Source organism: Otolemur garnettii, unplaced genomic scaffold (genome assembly GCF_000181295.1).
Source record: "Otolemur garnettii isolate 467f Iridium unplaced genomic scaffold, OtoGar3 scaffold00028, whole genome shotgun sequence".
In the NCBI taxonomy this organism is placed as follows: domain Eukaryota; kingdom Metazoa; phylum Chordata; class Mammalia; order Primates; family Galagidae; genus Otolemur; species Otolemur garnettii.
The window spans coordinates 10552839-10580219 of record NW_003852423.1 but is presented as its reverse complement, the minus strand read 5'-3'; the positions used below and the strand labels follow the sequence as shown (position 1 = coordinate 10580219).

The 27381-nt window shown below is 43.3% G+C and overlaps 1 protein-coding gene across 2 annotated transcripts in view; it reads right to left on the bottom strand.

Annotated features, from left to right (window-relative positions):
* CREB5 (cAMP responsive element binding protein 5) overlaps positions 1–27381 on the bottom strand; it is a 401904-nt gene that overhangs the window by 359346 nt on the left and 15177 nt on the right. The window contains exon 1 of one of the 2 annotated variants that reach the window (XM_003788539.3): positions 22719–22792. The exons of the other annotated variant lie outside the window; for it this stretch is intronic. The gene's annotated coding sequence lies outside the window, so the exon portion shown is untranslated. Of the gene's footprint in view, positions 1–22718; positions 22793–27381 lie in introns of those variants that run through there. 2 annotated transcript variants of the gene reach the window in all.

The following is a 27381-nucleotide window of genomic DNA, read 5'->3' as shown; positions in this document are numbered from 1 at the left end:
TCACCCACATATGCTTCACCTCTCTGTGCCTCAGCTTCCCCGTCTGTAAGCGAGGGGAAATGATAGCATTAGCATGTACTCATTGGCCTGTTGGGGAGTGCAAATAAATAACCCATGTCAAGCAAGTAGATGCGACATGCACATATATATCTACAGGTATTTGCCCATTTACCTTTTTGCTTTTCTTTTTCATTTTTCTCTGCTCTTCCTGCAAATTTTCATTTCCTTTTTACAAACTCAAGGATATTCATGTCATTTCCTTACATTCGTAAAATATGTCATCCTTTGCAAAATTCTTCCTCCTCGAAGCAAGTTTGTGAAGTAGAGGGGACAAATTATGTGACAGAGAAATCAAGCGTCTTTCCACGGCACATGACTACAGTGGGCCAGAAGCACTCAGCAGGTGATGAGTCAGTGTGTGCGGTGGCCAGCAAAGGGGACAGGACCTGCGGCTGTGGGGAAATCATTAGCTTCCAAGTCCTTTTATGTCACTTGTTCCCTCTCTGAACCTCGTGTCCCTCATCTATAAAATGCAGATAACACAAACTTTGTAAGACAGCAGTGAGGATTCCATGAGATAATACACCTGATACGTGTGTTCAGCCACAGGAACATACTAAACACTCAGTAAATATTAATTAATAGCAACAGGACCCCACAAGGGCAACATCGCTAAGCTGGCCAAAGGCAAGGCCAGCACAAACCCAAGTCGGACTAGGTGCTGCCCACCATGCCGGCCAGCCTTCCCACCTGCACACACATTGCACATCTGTAAATGTGTATCCATGGCTGCCTTGGGCTGAGGGGAAAAGGAGGGAAGGAGGGGAGAAGCAGGAGTGCAGAGGAGGAGCCACAACCCACGATGACAAGATTCCAGAGCTAAAATCACCCCGTAGGCCCTGTCTTTCCAGGACCTAATGAAGAAACACCACTGCTCCCTGACTGTGATCCAACCACCGGCCTCACTTGTCTAGGGGGTCTTTGCAAAATAAAAAAACAAAAAGGCCATGTTGCTCTTCTCCGGAGGACACAAATGAAGCCCAGGTCCACTGGGGCAGTGATACAGAGGGTTGAGAGGAGGAGAGGGGAGGCTCCAAGAGCTGTGGTCCGTCTTGGCAGGGAGAGCCACAGGGTGTGGGTGTCCTGTCATCAGATCTGCACGACATGGACCCAGCCCATTACATCAGCAAGAATGGCATCACTCAGGGAGCAGTGAAGGCCAGGCCTGCAAGGGCTGTCATCCCCACGCACCGCACGCAGAGCTGCAACCTCTCTGCTTGATGGCTCTTTCGGGACTCTCTGTGGGATGTGCCATGCCCGTGGCCCACTACTTCTCAGGCACCGCCTAGGAATTACGTTTTGTTAATCCACTTTTCCCCACAGCACGCCTTCAAGCATGCAATCGCATCCATATTATACTGGTGACTAAGTTGGGCTCAGAGAGGTGAAGTCACCAGCCATGACACACAGTTAGTGTTTGACAAAGTGAACTCAGGTCTGTCTGAACCACAGCCCCTGGTTTTTGGGTTTTTTTTTCCCCCTACCAGACTAACTTCAGAGTCCCTGTCTTGACATAGCCCTTTCCTGCCTTAGAAGATAACCCCACTTCTAAGCCTTCCCACCACCAGTCCCCCCAGGCATGTGACCACTTCTATCCCATATAATCTATATTTGGGATTATATGATTTTAATAATAGTGAAAGGCCTTTTGAAAAATACCCTGTAACACTAAATCCAACTTGACTAGAGTTTTAATTGCTCTTTGACGTGTTCTGAGGGCCCATGCGTGTCTTGCACGTGGCAGTCTATGAAGCTAGGCCCCGACTCAGCCCAGATTCTCTCTCAGTACAAGTACCCAGTCACCTCTGGAATCACAGTGAAGTCATCAGACTTCAGTCTGCTTATATTTTCCCATCAACCCAACCCCAACTCATTGATTCGACAGATGTTTACTTAGTGACTACTCCACTGTCAGACACCTTGCTAGACCCTGGAAGATACAAATAAGACACAGTCTCACGCTTCCCCCCAACCCCCAAACAAAGCTTGTCTCCGACTTTTGGCTTCTGCTGTAGGGTTATGTCTTGGCTCCCATTCTGCGTCTCTGTTCTGGTCACCTGACTAGTAACATGGCTTCCTCTTAGGCAAGAGCCTTGTCATGCTCTGCCAAGACCCCTAGTTCCCGTCCCAAGTTTGACGTCCTGACCAATTGCAAGAAATCTGAGGGGACAGCTGCCATTCACCCTGTGTCTTAGTCACCTACCTATCAGGAAGTACCACCCCCTGATATTGCAAATCTCTGGACAGGACTGTGACTGGTTACTGCCACAGGTGCCAGGCCAAACCTTCTCTTAGTAGGACTGGCCTGAGTTTCTGTTCTGAGGCAGGGGATAACCCCACTTCTAAGCCTTCCCACCACCAGTCCCCCCAGGCATGTGACCACTTCTAAGCCTTCCCACCACCAGTTCCCCCATGCATGTGACCAGGTCACAGGCAGCTGATCCCCACCGCAGCCCCGGTGCTCCTCTATCCAAAATCCAGTCTTGTATAAATGTAAGCATTTCTGCATGCATCTAATATACCCAAGCACATCCACATAAAATCCAGTCCCTGGCATCGTCCCCTGTCAGACATGTTCAATTCATTTTGCTTACTTCCCATGTAGCTCCTTCTCAAATTTAAAAACAAATGTTAAAATTAATTTGGCAGATAATCACAGTTTATATGGGTCAGGAAAAAAAATCAAAACATAAAAACTTATTTTGGCAGAAGACAGATAAGAGCTGCTTCCAGATCAACTACTCCCAGATCCACAAATGTGTATCAACTCTCTGCCACGTGTAGGCCACAGGGGAGGACCTTGGCCCTCTGCATATTTAAGCAATTTGCTTATCAGTAGGTACAGATTTGGGTGCCTAAGATTAACTGGCCAGTTCAAAATCTAGCAAAGGCAAAATTCACAATCTTAGATGCTATGGTTTGAATTTTTAATTGCCATTGTGTCAACAATAAGCGGTGGCACCTTTAAGAGGTGATAAGGTCATGAGGCTTCATCCACTGTTACCTATGGCAAGAGTGGGTTAGTTAGCCCAGGAGTGAGTTCCTCATAGAAGGATAAGTTCACCCCCATTTTCTCTCTGTTCCACATACTCTCACCCTCTCTCATCCTTGCCATGTGATGCCGTCTGCTATGTTATGGTGCAGGAAGAAGGCCTTCACCAGATACTGGTACCATGCTCGTGGACTTCCCAGCCTTGGAAACATTAGCCAAATCAATCCTTTTTATTTATCACAGGTGGTCCCAGGTTACAAACAAGACAGGTTTTGTAGGTTTATTCTTAAGTCGAATTTGTATGTAAGTTGGAACAGGTAAGTTTACCTAATACCTATAATAGCCTCCATTTACAAGTGTGAGTTATATGTAAGTCAGATGTTTGTAAATTAGGGACTGCCTGTTATAGCAACAGCAGGAAGGATTAAGACATAAGGCAAAAAAAAAAAAAAAAAAAAAGACATAAGGCAAAGCTTTACTTAGTGTTACAAGAGTAAAAATCTGTATATTCTCCTGTTCTGACCATAGCCAAATAAGAAGGGGAGTACCCAGGCAGAGCTCTGTAACGGAGAGGCCGAGAATAAAACAGGTGAGGTGTGTCCACGTGCAAAATGGCACACAGAACACCCTTATTGAAGGAAGGACTTTTTACCTGACCTTGTGCTAAAGAGACAGGATCTTTAAAAAGACATTTTCATTAGAATTCCACAAAGCTTTTAGAATGACAATACCATCGAGGCCCCCTCCGGAGAGAATTATTGTATTGCCAAAAGGGTTTTCAAAATCAGCCTCTCGGCTATGGGGGTAGTGTCCCTGTTAGCAGGAAATCCGTCACCATGAAGCCCCCTGGGCCCAGGACCATCCTCCCACAGCTGGCAACGACCAACCCATAACTAGGAGCCAGAGCATCCAAAACAGCACGAGAGACATTCGTTTTCCAAGAGCGAAGGAAACAAACTAGAAGACAATTCTCCAAAGGCCGAACATTCACAACCAGCAAATGCCTGCTGGAAATTTATATGCTGCCAGCGTAAAAGCAGTGAAATTCGATAATCTCAAAGCCACAGATTTGTAACTTGCACTTATGTAAATATTTATGGATTCTTTCAGGGGGAAAAAAATCAATCCTCTCAGCATTTCTCTTTAGTACATGTTTCAGAGGGAACATTTTTTTTTTCTCTTGAGATGAGGATGCAAACTGTAGCTATTGCCTAGGAAAATTAAGTCAGCAGCCTGCCTAAGAATGATCTAAAGTCCATTTATGATTTCACTCTAACAAATTATATCACATTCTCTTGCTCAATCCCAGTGAGAGCACAGAGAAAATGTGATGGTCCCCTCTGTGGCCTGGCCTCAGTTGGACTGAGGAGTCTAGAAGTGGACCAGGTCAATAACGCTTCTTACATATAAGAAGAAAAAGAAGGTATCAGTCCACCCTCCATCATGACATCCTTACCAGGGAGTCAATGCATGTGGTTTGCCATCAGTATTCAGCATGTGTGACACACACGTATGCAGGGATTTCACCCAAATCTTCTGAGCCAGAGCTGTGACAATCACCTGCTAGCAATGTCTTCCTGCTCCTGACCTCCTTCACACTGGCCCCAGAGCAATCGTCCTAGAATACTGGTTTTCCCCTGTTTCACCCCCACCCCTATCTAAGCATCAAAGCCTCACATCATAGTCTTCTCCTCTTGGTGGGACAGTTGGGCACTCTGTTGTCCAGCTTCCCCTTTCATCCCCTATCAGGCTCAGAGATGCATAGTCCTACATATCTGCCCTCCTGAATCTCTTGTCACTATTTAAGCCTCCCTACCCACCACACACTTGTAGCATTTAATTTACAAATAGCAGTTTTCTTATGCTAGTCGGTAGCTCTCTTTCTCCCTTCTATGCTTATTAAAATCTTGTTCGATTGAAAGACTCACTTCAAATGCCACCAGGATGAAATTTCTGACCCATCCCCAACCCTGCCCTGGTTCCACTCCCCAGTCTTTTTTTTTTTTTTTTTTTTTTTTTTTGAGACAGAGCCTCAAGCTGTCCCCCTGGGCAGAGTGCCGTGGCATTACAGCTCACAGCAACCTCCAACTCCTGGGCTCAAGCGAGTCTCCTGCCTCAGCCTCCCAAGTAGCTGGGACCACAGGCGCCCGCCACAACGCCCGGCTATTTTTTGGTTGCAGCCGTCATTGTTGTTTGGCGGGTCCGGGCTGGGGATTCGAACCCGCCACCTTAGGTGTACGTGGCTGGCGCCTTAGCCGGCTGAGCTATAGGCGCCGAGCCCACTCCCCAGTCTTAATGAACTTTGCTGTTCGCCTGCCTCTGCCAGCAGGGAGTCAGTGAGCTTTCTCAGTCTGTCCAATTCCACAGCTCTGGGGTTTCAGCCTGAAGGGTTCCACACAGGCAGCATCTCCAAATATCGTCTGGTGATTGACAGATGCCACTGACTGAGTGAATGATTTTAATGCCTCAAGCGTTAACCTGGAACTGATGACTTGGAGCCAGTTTCATGTACGGCTTTCGGACATCTTTTGTTAAAGGCTATGTTAGGCTACTTCTGTTCATTATTGGATTAGAAGAACTACAGTTGGCAGAGGTGCTGTCCTAATGCCCACGAGGCAGGTGCTTGCTTGCCACTCTGCACAATTGCAGGGAAAGTACCATTCAAGGACAAGTGAGGTGGCGTGCCAAGGCCACTAAAAGATCACCACTTCAGTATCCCTGTGGAAGTATACCCTGCCCTCCATAGCCCACCAGCCCCAGGTCAAAACACACGCCATTGTAATAAGCCAGATCTTCTAAGTGCTGAGGATACCGTTCAAAGTGGCATATCAACTCATTTTTATTTTAAAATAACATTTGCTTACTGGTATCTCCATCCTCTAGAAAAGAGTATCACGTGCTTAACAGCGTCCTTGGGAATAGCACTCACTCCAGTTGCACCTGGGGTCTTGGAACAAGACCAGGCCTTAGCTCCAACATCAGCACTCACTGACAAATAAGCATCGTGGAAATAAGGTGAGGGTGTGGCCACAGGTAGACCTATCATGACATAAGCTGGCCACCAGGATCAGGAGAAGGTAGAGTAGCCACAGATGCTGTGAGGGGGCACCAGGAGGCAATTTGGAAGGAAACTGCGGTGCAAGTCCTGGGAGAATAGACTGAGAGAGGCCAGGAAGACGGCAGAGTAGCTGGGAGTCAGGTGCTGGGCCCCACCCCCATCTGCACAGGTGCCTCTGGAGCCCCCGTCCAGGCCAATCTGATGCCCCAGTAAGATCGCTATGGATATTTTAACCCCAACTATCACAGCTTTGGCAGGGAGAGTATGTGGGAGGTATGTCTGCCTTAGGAGAGAGGAAGCTTCCACAGGAATGAGAACTGGAGGAGACTTTCTTTCAGATACAGCTAGCCTAGACCAAATCCTCTTCTAGCAAAAAAAGGTTTATAAAACCTCTCCTACCTCCACAAGACAAAGAAGGCAGTCTTTTCATTTACAGAGATTTTCTTTTGTTTTGCCCCAACTGCTCTGGAGGCAACGTGCCACTCTGGCAATTCCATGGGTGATGTTAACAAGCCCCAGAAATATCTGGAGTAGTAGTTCATGGCAGCCCTGCCTGCAGAGCCCTGGGGAAAGCGCTGGGGTGCTTCATGTTAGTTTTTACCAAGATTGGAAGGGCACTCTGAACAGTTAGGGGTGGAGTCAGGGATGCCCATTGTCTTGTCATAGATAAGAAAATACCCAACAGAAACTCACCCTGCACCCACCCACCCACTTCACAAGCACCATTCATGTAGAGGAAAGATATATTTAAAATTATATGGGACACTAACTCAGTTTTATATGCATAAACTAAATTCATTTTTGCATAATTTTAATACATGCTGAAATTTTCAGAACTACAACCTGAAAATTTACAGGACATTTAGAGAAGATTATATTTGGTTTCATTTGGAACTTCCCTGAGGGTTATTCACCACTTGGAAAAATCAGAGTCGCCAACACAAAGGACCCAGGTCAGGCTGAACATTTATAGTTGCCAGATTCCCATATCCCTCGGGTGAGCCTCAATTAAGGAGGGAGAATGTGGCCCTTCCTTGAGTCTTCCAGCACAGCAGGGCCTTGCCTTTGCATATTGAAACACTGTGCTGGTTTCGCCATTTGCACCACCCCACCTGATCCACTCCCTGCCTTTCTTTGTCCTGCCCTCTGTGTCCAGAGGCTGTGCTCAGGGGACTGAGGCCCGAGGCTTACTGCCCTCTGCTTCCATTCAACCAAGAAGCAGCAGCAGGAGACCAGAGGAAGAAGAAAGGGAGAGAGAGGCTGAAATATTCATTCCTTGCTCCCTTCTTTCTTGTTTCCCTTCCCTCTTCCACGCCCAGCTTTCATGGGGCTCTGGGAACACCATTCCGTTCCCCTGCTCCTGCAGGCCTCAACGCGGTAACAGCTCTCAGCTGTCCCTAGTCGCTGAGTCCCTCACCATGGTTGGTTCCCTAACCCCTGCCTTCAAGTCCTTTCGGTTAAACTCTTTTTGCTATGCCATCTGCATCCTTCTCCAGGACTCTGAGATAAATACACATTATTTTATTAAAATTGCATTTCTTTATTACCGTTAGGGCATTTTTTGTAATCGTGTGTCTAAGGTAGGTTTTTTAATCTAGAAAATCTATTGCAGCATTTGGGGAGACTGATGCATGAGGATCACTTGAGCCCAGGGGTTTGAGGTTGCAGTGAGCTATGATGATCCCACTGCACTCTAGCGTGGGTGACAGAGTGAGACTTTGTCGCAAAAGAAAATTACGAAATTGTAAAACAGCTTATTATAAAATGTTTGTCATTAAAGGGGTCCTTTAAATCTGATAGGGCTAGAGATAATGAAGACATGGGATGGAGAAACCCAACTTTGAGTAGCTGTGTGCAAAGAGCTGAGCTTGTGCGGTGATGCTGACATTGGCGATAGAATGAAATCACCAGCCTGAGATGGGCTGCAGGGGTAGGAAGTGGACCAACAAAGGATATAGGAAAGGACTGCAGCTAACGGGCAGCGACACCTTCATGCATTGCTGTAAATGTGCGTATATTACATCTGTACATACCTTAAAATACATTATCTGTTTGGGAAACCCTGTGAGGCTTATTCAAGAATGTGAGCTCAGGGATCCTCAAGAACCTTTCATCTACTTTGAAAGTAGATGAACTGCATGTAAAACCAACTCATAGTTAATTCATGTTCCCAGGATGGGAAGGCCAGCTTAGCGATGCTCTCCACGGAGTGATACCCACATACAGGTGCTCCTGTAGACCAGCCATACTTCCCTGCACACATAGCCTTGAGCTCTCTTGTCCCACCTCCACTGTATACCTGCAACAAATGTGCTTGCATGTGCACGCACACACACTCACACTCACACACAAAACGTGCAACTTCTAGGCAGATACAGAACTCACTGTCTATAAGCCCTGCCCCACAAACCAGCTTCATCCAAGACTAAATTTCCAGAAAAAAGCACATATGTATGTGCAGACATATGCTTACACGCACACACATTTGGCAAAAGGACAGAGGACATCCCAGGAAAGTGGCTAGAATCCAGACTCATTGTAAATCACCAGAACAGCCTGAGCCTTAACTTGTTTATGCCCAAACCACAAAGAGACTTGCAGAAAGCCTAACACAGCTGGCGTAACTTTAGGTCTCAGGAATGTGGGATGCCAGCCACAATGCAGACTACCTACTTCCCAATGAAGTTATTGTACTGAATGCACAGACTAGGGGGAGCCCTCCAGGAGGGGGCTACCAAGCAGGGACCCTTGCTCCCAATCATAACTATACTTTTGCTTCCCTCTGCACACCTACCCCCACTCCATACACACGGGCCTCAGACCCCCGTGAAGTTCTCCAGACCACAGCCACTCTAGGGCACATGGGAAGCACACCAGAAAAAGCAGTAACATTTTTTGCCCAAATCACTGTGACCAGAGACACAAAGAACTGGGTTCTCCCTTACAAACTTGAGATTCCATCTAGACCTGCAAATGGTGGATACTTGTAGCACAGCTGGGGTTCCTCTGCCCCCAGGTTTTTGGGGGTTTGTTGTTGTTGTTGTTATGAAACAGGGTCATGTTCTGTCTCCCTGGCTGGAATACAATGGCATCATCAAAGCTCACTGAAACCTCAAACTCCTGGGCTCAAGTGATCCTCCTGCCTCAGCCTCCCAAGTAGCTGTAGCTGGGAGTATAGCTTCACACCATCACACCTGCCTAATTTTTCTATTTTATGTAGAGACAGAAGTCTCTCCATAAGCAAGAGCTCAGGCTGATCTTGAACTCTTGTTTTCAAGTGATCCTCCACCTTCTAAAGTGCTACCATTACAGGTATGAGCCACGGCACCCAGCCTTCCCCCAGGATTATAAGGCCATAAAGGTACACACCTACTTCATCATCAATGGCTCCAAACACCCCATCACATCAGAAAGAAAATTACTGTTTCAAAAAGACATTAATTGCAGAGAGCGTAAGTTATAACCCATTTTGGACAGCTTGCCAAGTCTTGAGACACAGCCAGATAGCCAGCGTTTCTCTCCCCACCACCCTGTTTCTCTTCCCGCATCCAAGACCCACAAACAGACAGAGGGAAAGGCTGCAACTGTGACAAGGTGGGACATCCAGCCAAGGGGATTCAGCGCCTGTGGCTCCATTATCTGGGGGAAATTATGGTTTAACATCCACCATTGGAGTTGCTGCGACTACCCATTTCTAAATCCACGTTGGGCATTTCCTAATTGCATCGTTTCCTCAGCATGAGAAATTGCAATCTTGGTAAATTATCTATTTCAGGATTTCACATAATATACACGTCGAGTATCAGAATGGCAGTTTAGAACAGCAGGTTACACATTTTCGAAGTAGGATAATTTTTGAGATTTTCCAGCCTCTTCCTTCACGAGCTGTTTCTAGTGATAGATTGTGTAAAGCCTTCAGCTACCCGCTAATTGATTTAAAACCCGGCTAGGCATATTATAAATACCCTTAGGCTTTTTATTATCTTGGGCCAACAGAAAGCATCAGAATCATTGTGATCAATCGCAACAGGACCCATCAAACAAACAGCATCTATTACACTGACATTCTCTTTTGTGAAGAAAAGACCAAGAAGAAATAAAGACAAAGAAAATTAAAGTTCATCAGCAGTATCAATTGAGTCTTCAAAATAACAGCTTCTCTTATGATTGTAGGAAGCCTATGATTTCATGCCAGTGGTCTGAAGGAAGTCCAAAGATTCAATCCCTTCATTGACTGAGTTCCCCTCACAGACGGGATCTTTAAATTTGAACAGTTCCTGAGGCTAAGAACATTCCGTGTTTGACTCTGTTTCACTGTGAAGTGATGGATGGGAAGGAGACAGGAGTAAGAGGTAAGTTGGACAGGGACCATCGTAGGAGAAACGGACAGAGGCATTACCCTTGGTCAAATGATTTTAAGCAACCAATGAAGTTTTTTAAAAAGGTAAGAAATCTGCCTCTGATGTTAAGAGTACTCTTTCTTTGAAAGGCCCTCAAGTTATAACATTAGGTCTTCCAGAAAAGGACCTTAACAGAGAAGGATGTGGCCGAGCCACAAACACAAACTCTGAAGTCATCATATATAGATGCAATTTATTGGTTTTCACCTGTTAGTATTCAGCAAAAGCACAGAGGGCATAGTTGTGGTTGCAAGAGAGACTGTAAAGGTAAATGGCCTAAACAGTGTGAAGGTGGGTTTGGAGCTGACAAAAGGAAGAATGTGAAAGGGACTAGGGTCAGGAAATGGTCCGAAGAAAGCCCAGAGCCCCATCTGAAGCCACAGGACTGAAAGTTGACCGGACACAAAGGGAAGCCTTATGCACATCAAGGCACAAGAGTAATCAGGGATCCTTGAGAGACTGAGCTGAATCCCCATTTTTCAAAACAGAGACTTAAGAAAAGTTATTAAAAGGCAATAAAGAAACACAGACATAACCATATTATGTAGAGTTTAGCAGGAACTTCCAGACAAAAAAAAAATAAAAGAACAATTTAGAAAAGATGACCTCTGGTGAATGGCTGGAGGAAATGATGGTTTTTAAGTTGAGTTCTTCTGTGAATGATTTACTTTGCTTCCAAATGCACATATTACAAGAAAGAGAAGAAACTTGGCCTAAATGAAGAGCAGGGAAAACACCACTTTCAAGGGTAGGAGGAGTGGGTAATGTTTAACAATTGATCAAGAAGCCAGAGTTTCATTTCCACCTCAGCCCAGGCCAGGCATGTGAGCGGAGAACAAAAGAGTCTCCAAGAAGAGGTCACAGGGCCTGCATCCCACCCTGGGCTCTGCTCCCAGCTATGTGACAGGGAGCAAGCCACTTCGCCCTCTGGGCCTCAGTCTCCACATTCGCAAATTGAAAGTTCAGACGGAATCATTTCTAACACCACCTGCCCCAGAGCCCGTGTTCCTGGGTTTACACTCAGATCCTGAAAACCTTGCTGGCTCATCAATTCCCCCTCCTGTGATTCAATCAACTCCTGCAGAGACTAAAAGATTGAGGTCTCACATGTTCTGGAAGTCATAGCTGGTAACCAGCCAAGCCACCTAAAGAACTTAGAAGATTAAAGACTCACTTCACTATCTGAAAAGTACTCCAGAGAACCCACAAAGAAAGAGATAAAATCCAAGAGGCAAACCCATCAGCTCCATGTTACTCACACTAAAGGTTCCGGGCCCAGAGGAAAACCTCAGGCCTGAGAGAAGCGAGAGCCAAGGTGTCTGGGCAGAGCCAAACAGATGCTGAGCCAATCGGAAGAAGAGAAAGCCTGACATTCACCGGGGGGGCTGTGAACGTGGGACGGTTGTAGAATCAGAAGGCACATTTTGGAGACGCCAGGTTAAACTAGAAGCCCCTCGGGTCACCATGTTCTATAACTTCTTCTCCCAGTCTTCCCTCCCACCCCTCTGCCGAACGTACACAAACCCACACCATGCCTCCCTGGCAGGTACAAGTACAGGGTCTACGTCCACGCAGCATGCCAGTGAACTTCCTCTGGCCCTGCCTTCTCTCCCCTCCACGATGGCTAAGGATCACTGAAGTCGGGCTCACCTGAAGCAAATGGCTACAGGAAGGGATGAATGCCCTGAGACCCTCACTATGTTGGTCCAAATTTTTCCCCTTTGTAGGTCTGCAGCAACCAAAAGAATAAACATGTTTAAAGAGAAGCTTCAAAGTTAAACATTCTCTGGAAAAGTTTATCTCCATTTGGGGGGAAGAGTCTCAGTGGAGAAACCTTCATAACCTAGCAGATGTAAACTGGAAGACCTGTCCAAGAAAGATTATGGAGAATAGAACCGTCATTTCTTGGGTATTTACTGTTTACCATATTTCAAAAACTACATGTGCGCCAGGCATTGGGCTCAAAAGTACAGTAATAACAATTGCCAACATTCATGGAGTGCCCGCCAAGCTTCGTTCTCACAAGAACTCTAGGAGGTAGTCATGATCTCCACTTTCCAAATGAGAGGTTAGGTGAGTAACTTACCTGAAGTCACAGAGCATGAAGGAGATTCCAGGACCAGGCCCCTATGCCAATAAGAAGCAGTCTTACCTTTGAGGTGCTCCTCAGTAGAGGAGCTACTTCCACACACACGCACAGCATAGGCACCTGATAAGTGACTTTGTTCTTCACCTCTATGAAGTGGGTAAGATGACTGTTATTTTATAGACAAAGCTCAGAGATGTCACCTCGCTACTAAAAGACAGAGCCAGGACAGAAACCCAAAACTGTCTAGTTCTCTCGTGCTCTCTGATCTCAGAGAGCAGGGTGATGGAGACTTCACACCCTACCATACGAGGAACATTTGGTTCATATTTTCACTGGTGTCATATTTTGGGAGCTGCCTGCAGCTACATTGCCCTGCCAAGTTAGCTCCAAATGCTCCATCGTGCGTCTGGGCTCTTGGAGCTGGGCGGGTGGGGAGTGGAAGGGGAGGACCTAAAACAAACACACCAACCAAAAACAACAACAAGGAAACTGCAGGCGGAACCATCAAAAGGAACAGAGCGGGAGGGAAAGACAGTCTGTCCCGAAGAATCCTCTGGAGACACATCTATTTGCGGGTCCCTTAGACAGCTGGCTGGAGGAAAGGTGCCCTGGCTGCTCCAAGGGCTTCCTCCAGGGAAAAGGATAGACCAAGTAATTACAAAGTAACACTTCACCATCATTGCGTTTTTGCTCAGTTTCATTCATTGAGGTTGTTCTGCCACTGCCATGAACAGGCCATAGGTTTCCCGAGGAAAGCAACAATCATCCCTTTATCTTTTCAAGTATTGGGAGACTATTGGCTTCTGGGGCCCACTTTCACTATTAAATAAAACCCTGCCCCTAGGATTCTTATTACCTTCCTCTACCTGACTTCGGTGTTAAGATCCACAAAGCAACTTCCTCTTTCTGCAGCCTGGTCTAGACCCAGATAGGCAAGGCCTATCGCACAGAAAAAATCCTTTTGCAAGGATCAGTGGCTCTCGGATCATTTTAAGCAAGGAAAAACCTGTATTAAAATTGTAATACTCAATATATACTGATAACAAAAGATGAATCCAAGTCACATTTGAGCACCTCTTGTAATTGCAGAAGTCAAATATGACATGAGTATTATAATTTTAATACAGTTTTTTTCCTTTCTTTAAATGTGTATACATGTTTTTGTCACCCTCTGTATTTCTGGAACGAATGAGGGACTTTACTTCTCTGAGCCCAGTTTCCTTGGCTGCAAAATGGAGATAACAACTGTTTGGAGGCAGTCCTTCTGGAATCTCTCACTGTTACAAATGTGTTAGAAGCAGAGCCACTGATAGTCTTTGTTCTGGAATCTTTTCAAGTATGTTTGTATAGCAAACAGTCTTAGAAGACAGACTTAATGTGTTTCGCTGAAGCAGAGGGCAGGTTTGCTTGCTGTCCAATAATATAAAGACCATGTCTCCCTCTGGAGCAAAGGTCAGGCAAGGTTGCTTACCACGTTAAAAGAGAGTGGACTTTCTAAGCCCGAGGTTCCTCAGCCATAATGCAAACCCACTGCATGCTCAGCATCCACCCGGGCCACTCTGCATCACCCTCATAGGACCTGAGGACAAGGGGAAGTGACGTGAACATGAATGAAGCGGATGCTGCTTGCTACTCTGAGTGATAAAGAACTCTGTCTCTGACCCAGGAGTCTCATGTCTTCTGCCAGCATCCATGAAAACTAGCAGGCTAAGTGGCTTGCAAGTAGGGTAAAATCTCAGTTCTTCACAGTTCTTCACAATAATACTCTTTACCTTATAGAGTTCTTGTGAGGATTAAATGAGATAAAGCATATAGAGAGCTCTGCACCGGTCCACAGGAGGAATTCAATTAAAACTAGCTTCTATTATTGTCCTAGGTAATGAACAATTTTTTAAAATATATATATTTGAACAGCATATTTCTATACATGCATTGACTCTAATTACTCAATAGGAGAATGGAATAGAAAATATGACTAAGGGATCTTAATGATATGGAGACACTCAATTATGAATGATATCAACTCAAGATAAACTCCAATATTGAGTCATAACGTTACTGTGATTAATATAACTCCAACCAAACTCTATACAGCTCAGTGTTTAAAACCCATAAAGGGAAATGCAAATCAAAACCACAGAGAGATACCATCTCACCCCCGTTAGAATGGCTATTATCAAAAAGACAGAAATAACAAACGTTGGCTAGGACATGGAGAAAAGGGAACGCTTGTATACTGTTGGTGGGAATGTAAATTGGTGCAGCCATTAGGGAGAACAGTATGGAAGTTTCTCAACAAACTAAAAATAGAACTGCTACTATGATCCAGACATCCTGCTGCTGGGCATTTAGCCAACGAAAGGAAATCAGTGTAATAAAGGAATACTGGTATCCCCATGTGTATTAGCGCACTATTCACAATAACCTAGATGTGGAATCAAACTAAGTGGCCGCAAACAGATAAATGGATAAAGAAAATACGGCATATACACACAATGGAAGACTATTCAGCCACAAAAAATGAAATCCCATCCTTTCCAGTCCCTTAGATGAGCCCAGAGGACATCATGTTAAGTGAAATTGGTCAACCGCAGAAAAATAAATGCCACATGTTCACACTCACACGTGAGAGCTAAAAAAGGAATTTGAGCTCATGGATACAGAGAGAACTATTGGTATTAATAGTTGGGAAGGGTGGGGGAGGGCAGAGGGGAGGCAGGTTAACAGCTACAAAATCACAGCTAGACCAGGGGCATGAGCGCTGGTGTTCGGCAGTGCTATGGAGTGAATATAGTGAGCTGTAATTTATTATCTTTTTTCAAAAAGCTAGAAGAGAAAATTGTGAATGTTCTCAACACAGGGAAATGATAAGGGTTAGAGGTGATGAATATGCTAATTGCCCTGATCTGATAATTATATTTGTACATATGTATCAAAATACCACACTGCATCCCGTAAATATGCACAATTACTGTGTCAATACAAGTAAAAGGGGAAGAACTGAAATATATATTATTTATTTTATTCTTAAAAATAAAAAACTAACTAAAAATTAGTATTTTTTTTTTTTTTTTGGCGGTTTTTGGCCGGGGCTGGGTTTGATCCCACCACCTCCGGCATATGGGGCCGGCGCCCTACTCCTTGAGCCACAGGTGCCGCCCTAGTATTTTTTTAAATGAAGAGTTTGACTTATATTCCAGCTCTTCCATCCACAAACTATGAGGTCTTGGGCAAATTACACAGAGAAGTTTTATCTTCCAAAATGTAGAAATGAAAAGTATCTATCCATCACCTGCTAGTAGAGGGATTAAGTAAGATAGTAGTTTATAGGATTTCTAACCTAGTGTCTGGCACATACCCAATAGTCACTAGAAGTTGAATATTTATTATTTTATTCAAAGAACAATAATACCAAGAAAAGAGATGTGACACTTTTAGTATTTTCCAAAGTGCTTTTATACTAGCTCTTCTAATCCTCTCAAATAATTCTGGGAGGTAGGCAAAATAAATATTATTAACCCAACTTTACAGATGGTAAACTGAAGCTAAAGGAGGTTAAGTGGCTTTCCCAAGATCAAAGATCTAGCAAACAGCAGACATTTTATTTTTTAGAGTTTCTTTCCATGTGGACAGCCACCAGAGATTATCAAAGGTAAAGATCTCTGTGTGCTTTTGAGTAGCAGGGTGCACGCATCACCAGGAGCTGGAGAATGCATTTGGCCCAGCTTGACAGCCTTATGGGGCTGCAGCTTTCAACCAAATGCGAACTTTTTAGTGTGTGTGCATTTAGGTTTTGCCAAGAGTGGATGGCTTCTATTTTTAAAAAGGAGGGGGAAAGCACATTGGAAGGTATTTAAATCAAACACCAAAGTCCTCTTGGACATCAAATAACCCTCAGAAAACAACATTTTGATGAGTTAAGTATAAATGAATCAAAACCATATGAACTAAATTTCCCTTGAAATACACAAGGGTCTAAAAATTAAGGGGGAAAACGCATTGATAAAATACACTTGGGATTTTATTGAAACCAAAACATTTACAAAAGCCATTACATGTCCCAACACACCCAACCACAGTGTGCCCTGTTCTGTTGGTCATAGCCAGTCTCCTTGGATCTCCCCAATAACAGGCTGCCAAATATTGCCTTTTTTGCCAAAAAAAAAAAAAAAAGACTCCAAGCAACCCCATGGCAAGGTTCGGATCCTGTCTTACGTGCAGCTGATAAAACACCTTCCCCCATGTGGTGCAAACCCCAGTTGTCCTGTATAAGGAACAATCACCTTTGATCAAGTGCTCCTGTGCACCCCGTCACACTGAAGGCCAAATAACCAATTTCTGTCTAAACAGTTTCATAAGTGGCTCTTAAATTAAGCTTCCAACTTGCAGTCCTAAAGCTAGTAAACCATCAGGTTCCCTTGCAAGCTTGTAAAATTAGCTAAAGATGAATCTGAAAGCCAGGGCAGGAGCTGGCAGGGGAGACGGCAGCAATACGTCATGTGACTGTGGCACCACTGCCGTGGCTTCCAGCAAGCTGGAAATGAGCATGTGATATTAACTGAAGCCCTTAATTTAAGGAAACGGAATCAACCAACTAGTAATTAACAAATTATTCTTAAACAGGCCTTGCTTAAAAATTAAGTTGAACTACCACTTTTCTATAACTCGTCAGGAAAACGCTGACTGGTACTTAAAGTAAACACAACTTCAGCAGATGGTGAGCTCTCACGGAGCACCAAACCTGTACTTAAATGAATCAGCGTTGTCGGGTTGGAGTGCTACATGGATACTCAGCAGAATTCATGGGCGTCTTTGCAAGATTTGGCGATGATTTGCTGTCACGTGGAGATGACAGCCCAGAGCTCTATGTTTCCCTGTTGGAATGTTCTGCACCCCTGAGTCAGGTAAAGTCTACTGGAAGGAAGTATTTTTCAACTGATACCCCAGAAGCGTGTCATAGAAAGAAAGATGATCCCAACCCATCTAAGCAGAGACAAGAGCTTCTGCGTTTGCTCACTAGCTCATTAAAGAAACATCTACTAGTGTTCACCAGGCGGCAGGCACTATGCTGGGCATACAGTTGCATGATACTCAAAATTACTCACAAAACACACAGGTACAGAGAGAGAAATAACAATGCAACTTAATAAACTCTGTTACAAAGGTGCTTAAGAAAGCCCTGAGAATTGTAAGAACTGAAGCACTGACTCTGTTTGAGGTATTTAAGAAGCCCTTCACCTTCGGCGATGCCATCTGAAGGGGCAGGCAGCATGGGTTAGAGGTTAAGATAAAGGTCCTGAGTGATAGGAGGCACAGGCTCAAATCCCGGCTCCATTATTTACTGGCTATATGATCTTGGGAAATCTATTTGACCTGAGCCAGGTTCCTCCTCTGCAAAGAGACTGATGATGGCAACCACCTCATTGTAAAGATTAAATCAGTGGTTCTCAAACTTCCTAATGCCACGACCCTTTAATACAGTTCCTCATGTTGTGGTGACCCCCAACCATAAAATTATTTTTGTTGCTGTATTTGTACGGGGTGTATGTGATGGGGTTGGCGCCGTGATGCCATCATGCCGGCTACTTGTATATGGGCCTATCTGCATGTGGGCTGACCCGCCTGGAGATGGCTAGAGGATCGGTGTCTCAGTTCCTAAGACCATCGGAAACATGTGTTATCCAATGGTCTTACACAACCCCTGTGAAAGGGTTCCACCCCCAAAGGGGTCGCGACCCACAGGTCGAGAACCCCTGGATTAAATGAATGCCTGGTATGTAATAAATGCTGTTATCTTAACTAGATATTACAATAACTTATCCAACAATGATTGAACAGAGAGAATATTCCAGGTAGCAGAATAGCATGTGCATTAGCAATAGCTATAGCAATAGCAATAGCATGCAGAGGTTTATGACTGGTTTCATAGTTTGTAAGATAAAAATTCAGTACAGTAAGGTCATAAAGCACATGCAAGAGGAATCAGGCGTAGGGGAGGGTCATATCATGAAAACCTTACATTAAGCCTATGAGGTGATTTCATCCCATGAGCAGTGGAGATCCAGCAGAGGGCTGATGCAGCCATCTTTGCTCCCTTAGTTCATTCTGCCTGCAGTGTGGAGCCTGGATAGAGAGGGCGGCCTCAAGTCTGCCTGGGATGTGAATGCACAGCATCACACAAAGGGTCTGGTTTTCTGTTTTGGTTTCTGGGATTTTTGGTCTCGGTTTTTGTGTTTTCTTTAATCCCAAGGAGAACAGAGCAGACATTGCTACTTCAGGTTTCCTACCAAGGAAAACTGTGGGCCCCAGGAAAGTACAGCTATTCCCAATCCTTACCCTGCCCTCCAAGTTTTAGGGGCATCTCTGTTTGCCCCTTCTCCCACCCCACAAAATGCTGGACCTGTATTTCCAAACCTACCCTTGGGAGTCCATTTGTAACTGGTCATTTTTATTAGTCTTAATGGTATTCACATATCACAATGTTAAGAGACAATTTATTGGTGTTACAAAATCCAGTTGCTCCCCACTTGAGGGTCTCTAGATTCCTAGGAATTCTGTGAAAGCCATAACAGAGATCAATTCTATTTTCCAAATTTACAAAATGTTAGTGTATATTTAAACACTTAGTCACATACACAGAAAAAGCTTCACATGCCAAGTAAAATGCCAACTTTCTTCACCATTGGCTGCAACTATTTTGGTTCAGATGGTAACATCAGTCATCTCATGCTTATCACGATTTCTGATGGACAGTTATGAATGACATTAATTTACAAATAAAATGAACTAATTAATACTTATCAAATAGGAGAAAATCTTTGAACATAAAAATGAAGAAAAACATAGAGGCCTTTTATGGTGTAAAGTTGGGGGATCAGTAATTGCTGCCTCATCCTCAGAGCCCCTGATATCCCCCTTTGACAGAGTACAGATGAGGGAGCAGATTATCAGTGACTAACACCCTTATTCCCATCTCACGCCCTGCCCATTTTTAGAGTGGATGACACATTCTTCGATGCAAATATCTATTGCAAGTGAAGATATAAACAGTACGTTTGAGGCTGTGCACATGTTAAAGGAGACCCTGAACTTTAGCTCTTGAGAAATCAATAAGTTAAGCAATATCTATTCTTGGATGGAATTCTGTTACATAACAGGAGATGTGTCTCTAGATAGTGAAGTCTTTAGGCAGACTCCTTGTGCTTGGTCCCTCACATGCTCTACCCAGTAAATACTTAAGGCATAATATAAATGATGTTTCACAACACATTCCCAAATACAGGCCTTTTTGGATAACTGGAAAATATCATGTGAGGATGAATAACCAGTGTTTTGTAAATTTACCCTGAGCTTAGAAGTTATCAGACTTTAATCTTGCAAGTGTCTCTATTCTCTTTTTGTTCCAGGCCACATTTAGACTATAATTCTCCCAAAATTCATACAAGCAATAGTGAAAATGCTAATCCTTTGAGTGAATATGTTTAAGCAGTAGTATGAGGCCGGGTACTGTGGGTCACACCTGTAATCCTAGTGCTCTGGGAGGCCAAGGTGGGTGGATTACTTGAGCTCAGGAGTTCAAGACCAGCCTGAGCAAGATTGAGACCCCTGTCTCTAAAAATAGCCCAGTTGTGGGTGGCACCAATGGCTCAGTGAATAGGGTGCCAGGCCTATATACCAAGGGTGGAGGGTTCAAACCTGGCCCTGGCCAAACTGCAACAAAAAATAGCCAGGCACCGTGGCAGGCACCTGTGGTCCCAGCTACTTGGGAGGCTGGGGCAAGAGAATCGCCTAAGGCCAAGAGCTGGAGGTTACTGTGAGCTGTGACACCATGACACTCTACCAAGGGCAACAAAGCAAGACTCTGTCTCTAAAAAAAAATAGCCCAGTCATTGAGGCAGGCATCTGTAGTCCCAGCTACTTGGGAGGGTGAGGCAAGGAGATCATTTGAGCTCAAGAGTTTGAGGTTGCTGTGAGCTATGATGCCACAGCACTCTACCTAGGATGACAGAATGGGACTCTGTCTTGAAAAAAAAAAAAAATAGGATAATATGACAATGTGACATCAATTATAGTTAGCAGAATTGTATTTTTAAACAGTTATTAGTAATAACAGCTGTTACAATCCCAAAGTTAGAATATTAAACCAAATACACCTTAAGTTTCCTGTTGTTAGATGAAACAAGCTATACCTTTATTGTACTTTTTAAAATTGATAGCCACCAAAATTAGGTTTCTGTAGGCACTCAGTAAAACACTTGGTAACAGAGTGAACTTACAAACATATTGTTAAATGGTAAATGAGAGGAGGGCCTATAGAGAACTAAGATTTCAGTGATATTTTTGACATACAGATACAGATACAGAAAATGGTGGTCTCTCTTGGCAAGCTTATCAAAATACGTATGAGGTAAAGTGATCAGAGGTCATGGAAAAAGGCACCCATGACAAAGAGTGAACCCCAGCTCTTCTACTTAATAGCTACATGACCTTGGGTAAAATCTTTAGCTTCTCTAAACTTCAGTTTCCTCATCGGAATAGAGATTATAACACCTACTAAACAAAACAATGTATTTTACACAGTTCCTGCACACAGTAGGCATTGATCTAACTGGCTTCCTCTTTTCTCAACGTGCGCAACAGTAGTGTGAAGTCCGTAACCACACCCCTTAACAGGTGCTCATCTATGTCCCTGCAGGCTGAAAGAGTCCTTTCTGCTTGTCAGCTAAGTGGACCTTATGAGGAACAGTTGAGTTCTCGGAGGGATGCGGCAGCAGGTGAAAGTGGAGGCAAAATCAGGACCATATTGCACCAAACCAAAGACCTCCTGATGCTCTCTCCTTCTAAACCTGGGGAAGGACAGTTAGGGACAGGTCATCATCTGCCTCTAATGCAACTTTTGAGTTACCTTGAGAGCATAGTACACAATTCCCTTTTTGCAATTTTATACAGCGGAGTGCAACCTGTTTCCCTGAAACCCATCATCTTGGTAATACTTAATCCTTTAGTCTGGCAATCAAACACTGTGAAAAGCTGGGCTGGTCCCGTTTATCGGAGGCAATGACTAATGTAAGTAGAGTTTTAAAGATTCTCAGAGTCTTTACTTTGGAACCTAAAATTCAACATGTGATTGTTTCCTGGGGGATGTCCTTGAAGTTCTACTTGGTTGGGAAAAATGGCCACTGCATCTAATCACAGGAAAATAATTTGCTGTCATAGTTGTCAGAATCTTTGTACTTACCTAAGTTCACATTTAAGATAGTGTAATTCAGGCGGAAAAGGAACTAAATGATTTTAAACTTCACTACCCCTCCAAATATCCGTCTTCTTCAGATGCCACTCAACCAAAGAAATAATAGATAGATAAGTAACAAACTGGCCCCATTTTGTGCCCACTCAACAAACATTGGGGGTAAACCACCCTGGCTGTTTTCTAGAAACACACAGTGCAGCCAACAGATTGTTTGAGGCTGAAGACTCAAATTATTGTTTAAGAAACATCAGAAAACATGAGTGACAAAAGGCCATATGCACAAAGGCACACAACAAACACAGGCTACTAAGACCTCTGCAGCTTGAACTGCAAGGGCAGGAAGCATTGATCTTTACTGGAGAGGGCATATCAGGTTACAGGAATGCACACATTTAATTTTTATGAGACTAAAGGCTTACAGAAACAAACCCCCCCAAAAAACCTACTTTGTGACACATTAATGAAGCTCTTGAAGGGCCACTTTTAAACAAAGAGAAAAGGCTAGATGGTATTATCAAAATGTCTTTGAAAGTATTCCTTAATGCCACAAGCCACTCTGAATGACATGTTCTGTGATACTTTTAGTCTCCTGGACAGAGAGATGTTAGACCCAGGCCACATATTCAAATCCTCTTATATAAATATGTATATGTGGTAGTATTCATCCCCTTTCAGGTTCCTATAAAGAATAATTTTCATTTTCTAGGTAAGTTCAAGGGTCACCAATCTTCCAGCTCTCAGCCAAGAAAAGCAAGCAAGCAATGGCAGAAATGTGGTTTCAAACCAGAGCGTCTTCTTCCAGCCCGTGTAATTTACAGCTGTATGTTTGGTTCATCTGTCACAGGAGAATTATACACCCCACCACTTACCCAGCAAATAAATATGCGCTTCTCATTCAGGTAAATGAGATCGGGTCAGAAATAAATTGACTCCACCACTAAAACTTGCCTTTTGCAAAGAAAATAAATGTTTGAAATGTTTCTCCTGATAAAGATGATGCAGCTGACACTTAAATTTAAGAGGCTGGTTATATGGCCCTCATTCATATTAAGGCCAGCCCAGGAGAAGTTAGAGGCCACCCGAGGCGGAAACATCTGATAATAAATCTGCTGAATCAACTTTCAGCTCTTATCAGCATGCGAAATCTCCCAGGCAAAAATGGAGGGGGAAAGGTCAAAATGCACATCTCCGTGGACAATCACACATCTGGAAATCAAAACAACCTTGCCAAATGACACTGAATTTTTACTAGCCCACATAAAGCTTTTAACTATCCACCCCCTCCTAGGGAGTTCCCTTCATTTGAGATTCACAACAACCTTGTAAATCAGAGAAGGTATCACTTTCCCGTTTATAGATCGGGAAACTGAGGCGGCATACGGTTCCGTAAATGTCCCAACCCCAGGGCTAGTTATAGGTTGAGCGGGAGTAAAAAAGCCAGGTGGCCTAAGTGATGATTCCAGCATTCATTCAATCCCTCTGCTTTTAGAAGAATTAAAAAAACACAGGGTCCCCATTCTTAAGATGGGTCTGAACTAATTAGAAAAGTAAGAGAGACATTTACACACTAAATTAAACAATACCATTCAAGAAAAATCACCAATGCCAGATACACACTCTTCTATTGTTGACTCGGTCGCATTAATTCTATGAATGTATGGAACTGATAACATGATTCTTAATACATTAACACCCGGTTCCAAATTTAAAACTGCACAATAACAGCCAGGCCCACTGTTCAAACATGTCATTTGTTAAATGATTTACATTCGTGAGTCTTTTCTGCTGAATATCTAAGTAAACTGTAAGAGTCTCAGGTATAATTATTTACCAGTAAACTAACCACCCCAGATTATATGATTCACATCGGAGGAAAAAGGAGTCAATGTTTTCGAAAAATCAACAGCCTCAAATATTCAGCTATTTTATTGTTGAGTTACAATGATCTGGGGAGATATAAAATTTTACAACTTTTATGGCATTCCCTCTTCTTGGGACCCCAGCATTCTTTAAATACAGTACTCTGAATACTTGCATGTCTATATTTGAAAGAACTCACTTAGCACGGGGTAAAATAAACACAAACAAGACGATAGGCAAAAAAAAAGTCTCTACAAATAACTGGATCTGGGTGTTGAATTTTGGCATTCAATTAAAATTCCATTAAAAAATGAAGAAATTAATGATCTAATCATTATAATAATTAGTAATTATACTTTCAGAGTATCTAAGAATAATTAATTAGAGCATACCTTTGAGGTATTATTATCTCCATTATAAAATGAGGCAGCGGAGATGGAGCCGAGATGAACCGAGCTGCCTCTGGCTACAGGCAGGGGAGCGTGGAATGCCAGATACCTGGAATTCCTGAGCCCACGGCCTTGCTATCTCAGCCTGCTCACTCTGAGCTGGCATCGGAAGGTCATTCGTTAATTGGCATAAAGAAGAAACAGTCTTTTTTTCTCTCATCAACCATCCCTCTCCACTGGTGCTACTGACCCTTTTGAGTTTTCATAGGAGATTCTTTTCAGACTGTGATTTTGTTGGCAGTCTGCCACCTGAAAGTGGAGTTGAGTAAAGTGAGATAAGTAGAAGTCTGGATCTTTAAAAAAATTTTAGTGCAGGAGGTGGGGAAACAGAAAAACTACAAGGAAGTGAAGCCAGAGTAAGCAGAAGGGGCATTATTCTGAAAACAAACTGTGTTTCCATATTCACCGACTCCTAAGTCAGCCACTGTATCAGGAATTAAGAACCACAAGAAAACTGTTTAAATCTTGTTATACTAAAGTATAGGGCTATATTTGTGCTTCTAAATTTTGAAGGTAGAGGCCATATGTCCTTCCATACTAAGAATAAAGTAAGCAAGATATTAATATTAAAGGGGGAAAAAAACAAAAGGCATCAACAGACACATGTAAACAGACAATTTACAAATTGACAGAAAATGGAAATAATGTCCAACTTCCCTTTCAGTCAAATTAAAACAATTTTTGAACTAATAAATTGGGAACTTTTTTTTTGAGATAGAGTCACCCTGGGTAGAGTGGCGTAGCATCACAGGTCACAGCAACCTCAAATTCTTGGGCTTAAGCAATTCTCTTGCCTCAGCCTCCCAAGTAGCTGGGACTACAGGCACCCACCACAATGCCTGGCTATTTTTTGTTGCAATTGTCATTGTTGTTTAGCTGGCCAGGGCTGGCTTCGAACCCACCAGCCTCGGTGCATGTTGCTGGCTCCGTAACCACCGTGCTACAGCTGCCGAGCCAGGAACATATTTTTTTAATGACACTGGCCAAAATTTGGCTGTCCACTGTACAATCAGTACAAGCTATCTTAAAAGCAATTTATCAAAATGTACCAAAATCCACTTGTTGGAATATTCTTTTGGAAAAATAAGAGATACAGATAAAAGGTTATATGCAAGAAGGTTCATCACAGTATTTGTTACCAAAGGAAAAAAATCAAAATAAACTGTACATCTAATGATAAGCAAAATGGTTTAGGTAAATTATAACAAATAGATTATGAGGCTATCAAAATCATTTTTAAAATAATAAATTAGGACCCTGGAGAGATGTTCACAAAAGAATGCTAGGTATAAGGCGGCACCTGTGGCTCAAAGGCATAGGGCCCCATATGCAGGAGGTGGCAGGTTCAAACCCAGCCCCAGCCAAAAACTGCAAATAAATAAAATAAATAAAAAATCCAAACAAATGCAAAACTGCAAGTACTCTATAAAGTATATGAAGTAAAATTAGATGATCTGATAAGGACATAGATGATATGAAGGCTACATAGCCAAATCACCAACAGGGATTACCTTTGGTTAGAATTTTTGTCTTTGTATTTTTCTGTATTTTCCACAAGGAATTTTTAAGTCAAAAAATTCTAGATTTATCTTTAAAAATTGAAAATCAGAAAGGGAAAGAATCTCTGAACTTGAGATACAGTTGTCATTATTTTCACTGTTTTGTTCAAGCCAGCTAAAATTCCTTTCCTGACTCAGAAAGGGAAACATGAGCAAGTAAATTTTAGGGATGATTTGTCTCCAGTGTTAAGATGTTAGAACTTTCCTTCATCCTGTTACTCTTTGGGGAAAAACAGATGCCTTTTTTGCCTTGTTTTTTGTCTTCAGGGTATTTTTCTTAACAAGGTCAACTTCAGAAAAAAATCTGGAAGAAAGAGAAGTCACCAAAGACCACTGATATGAAATGGTGCACTCTGATTTTAAAATCCCAGATGATCACTATGTGCCTGCCAGCTTGCAAAAGAGCCACAGGACTGCGTACAAGCAGCGGTCATAAATGACACAACCGAAAAATGATTGCCGCTTGTTTGAGAAAATATGCACAGAATGTGCCAAAAGACTCCTACACTGGGTAGTTTTCTGAATGAATTTCTTGTAAGTTCTGTCACATGAAACTAATGTAATATTAGGAATCCCTATGACACCAGGACCTCATTCCAGATGCATCCACCACAGTGCTTTTGCCATTGGCCAGTTGAGATACACAAGTCTTCAGCAAGATGCATTGCGTAATTATAACGTCCTATTATAAAGCTGCAGTGCTTGTATCTTTGCCCAAACATGGCTTTTGGCTAATAGATGCCAGAATCTCTTTCAAAAACAGCTCGGTGCAATATAGCTAATACAATCCGAATTGCCCCCCCCACACACACACACACACAAAGCCATAGCTGTTTATAGCCACACACAGCCTGCAATTGGCTCTCCACTCCATTTAGACTTCAATCTTAACACCCAGCCTAGCTCACCACGCCTCTTGTGCCTGGGTGTTTGCCCAGCCCCCATCATCTTGGAGACCTTGCTTTTGCCTTGGCTACCCTGGCCTTTGTTCTCAGAGCACCGAGGCACTGCTACACCTGGAATGTTCTTCCTCTTAAGCTTCAATGACTGGAACAGGTCTATTATCAGGTATAGGTCAAAAGTAAGTAAATGAACAATATATCCATCTGTGAACTGGCAAATTAAAATTAGCACATTGTTAATTTTGCTACTGTTGCTCAAAAAAGGCTGACCTTGGTTTACCTCCAGTATTTGAAATATACCTTCCAAATACTTTCCTGCTAAATCAAGAAGCTACAAATGTCCAAGCATGAGTCAATCCCAGAAGCAAAAGAGTGAATCAGGATTTGTTTACTGATTGCAACTCAAAATCTAGAGGACTCTGAGCACCAACTTTCCTTGTCTGTCCTAACTATTTTGTCTCCGGGGAAAATGGTGCTTTCCCTTATTTCTTTCACCCCAAATAGCATAACACTATTAATGCTGTTAATTCCTACTATTGTTTCCAAGCACTGCTAGGGAGGGCCATCATCCTCTGGTAGGTATTTGTGTCCTTGTCTATAGGCTGGACCTAGGAACTTGCTATTAATGACTAGAATATGGTAAATGTGTTCAGATGTCACTCCTGAGACTTGACCACAAAAAAAGACTGAGACGTCCTCTCTCACCTTCTCCTTTTCGGAGCCCTTGCTTGCTTGGGGGAAGCCAGCTGCCATGCTGTGAGC